General features: G+C 42.4%; 1 pseudogene; it reads right to left on the bottom strand.

The window, feature by feature from the left end:
- Window positions 1–1,513: 1,513 nt before the first annotated feature.
- LOC116094473 lies at window positions 1,514–1,923 on the bottom strand (annotated as a pseudogene).
- Window positions 1,924–2,269: the final 346 nt, after the last annotated feature.

Here is a 2,269-nt window from a genome sequence, read left to right as displayed (position 1 = left end):
CATTTTTTCTGCTGCAGGTTATCGTATAATGCTTAAAAATAGACAACAAGTAAAATTGTAGAAAAATATGTGATATTTTGTCATCTATGTCTATTTGATATTGAGGATTTTCAAATTTTATCTTTAAAATATACAATTCATAATGAAATTTAACTGTGTCTGTGACATCCTCATACCATCTTTATGCATTCTCAGTTTTATGAATATGAAAGCTTCAAATGTTTAAAGTCTGGCAGTTAGGATGTTAAGGAGCACCTGTAATCTTGAGAATGAATCTAAGTGGTGGGCCGGTGGACAAATCCTGGGAAGAGCTAATGTTTAAATAGACTAGAAATGCACTAGAAAAAAAATAGATGACACTGAAAGATTAGGATTAAAAAGTTAGAGCAATTTGAGGAACTGAAAGAAGTCCAGGAGAGCTGGATTTTTGAGTGCCAAGTGGGTTATGCTGACAAACAGGGCAGAGAGACTAATAGGAACAGCATTATTCAAGGGCATATGTGTAATATTAAGGAGTTTGCACTTAAGCTAACAGCCCTGGGAGCCATTTTAAAGACTTTTTAATGACCAAGTCAAATGGTTGAATACAACATGTAGTAAACTGAGTAAATGGGTAAATGGATGGTTAAAAAATTGAGAGTGGCTAGGAACAGAAACAGCAAAAAGTTTTTTTCCTTTTTTTTGACTAACAACGTTTTATTCAGCAGCAGAAACCCTCTCCTCCACCTTCATCCCATTTCCATGCCCACCTCCTAAATAGCATAAAACCCAACTGGCATTCTTCTCTAAGCAGTCACCATTTCCATGAGGTCTCAAGACTGTTTTCACCATGGGACACACACTGACTTAACACACTCAACAATATTGGACAGGTGGAAGAGAGATAAGTCTCTCACCCACGGGGGACAGGGATCTATCAATAATGGGCTGGGGGCTGGACTAAAGTGAACCTTTGTTAGTAATGAAGTGAGATTTTTGGGCTTCAGCTCACCTGAGGCAGTCTGTGAATTTACAAAGGTCTAGTAGCCTTCTCAGAGGGTCCCGACCCTCCACTAGTTTCTGTAACCTTCCTCTTATTCCTGATGGGCAGCACATTCAAGGAACTGAGGGGCTGAACTTGAATGGTCCATGGAGAAATCTGAGTCTGCAGATGCCGAAGAAGGTGAAGATAGATGGATTGTCTCATAGTCAGTGCCAACATCAACTTCTTGGCAGTGACGATCAGGATTAGTCTCTGGCACTGTCCCCAGATTCTGAAGACTGGCTTGTCAGAGCACACTGACTGGAATTCTATAGGATGGCAAATACATGTATCTCCAAGGGATCTTTATAGGGGAACCGAGAAGTCAAAGAGACCACCTTAGTGTCATCACCAGGCCCTCACAATCCAAAAGAAGCCACCAAGATTCTCATGGTCCATGGAGAATGGTTCTCACAGCATCAGGAACATCTGAGACACTTAGTCTGGGCTGCCAGCATTTCCCAGTGTTTCAGGATCCTCACAGGGTCTCACTTATTGCTTGACTCTGCCACCAGCTGAGTTTTGCCCACTGTGACAGTAGAGAGACTGCTGGCTGCTGTTGAGTGGACAATACTTGAGTGTATGAGCTTGGTCGCCAGTGGCTCTGCATAGAGGATACAGGTAATGCCTCAGGATGGGACACACTACCACCCCTTCAGGCGTCTTCAGCTGGTGTGAGCGCAGACATGAAGACACTCTCCCTTGTGCTTGCAGAAGTTGCATATGGTAGCCAGACTTCCAGGGTAGACCTCTGGGCCCTGCTCACTTGTCTCCTGGGGCCTGGAATTGGGCTCCTCAGCTACCTTACCCTCCAGTCTTTGCTTCCGGCTCTGAATTATATCCAGCACCACCTGGCTCAGGTTAAAGTAGTCTCTCCACATGTCAAAGGGCAGTAGGTCCATGACACTTGTATGTGGCTATGGGCACTGGAGAGGGACTGGGGGACAGGGGTTTGTGAGCACAAAAAGTCCTTAAAGTTATTCTTTTGCTATGGCTCTTCCAAAACATTGGGACAGACGTGTTTTCTACTGGATACATCAAAATACATGATGTTTAGCATTCCAAGCATGAAAGTTTGTCACAAGTACAGAAGGGCATTTTTAACTATTTATTTTTATTCCATACGGTGAAAGTACATTTTTATCTGTTGCTTTTTAATTTCTGCTAAATGGACAGATAGAAAGTGTGCAAGCAGATGTCCTGTTTAACCTATATATTTTTGTTTGTTTGTTTTTGTTTTTTGTTTTT

The sequence above is a fragment of the Mastomys coucha genome, chromosome X (genome assembly GCF_008632895.1).
Source record: "Mastomys coucha isolate ucsf_1 chromosome X, UCSF_Mcou_1, whole genome shotgun sequence".
In the NCBI taxonomy this organism is placed as follows: domain Eukaryota; kingdom Metazoa; phylum Chordata; class Mammalia; order Rodentia; family Muridae; genus Mastomys; species Mastomys coucha.
Note: the sequence above shows the minus strand (reverse complement) of the source record. Positions and strands in the feature narration are given on the sequence as shown.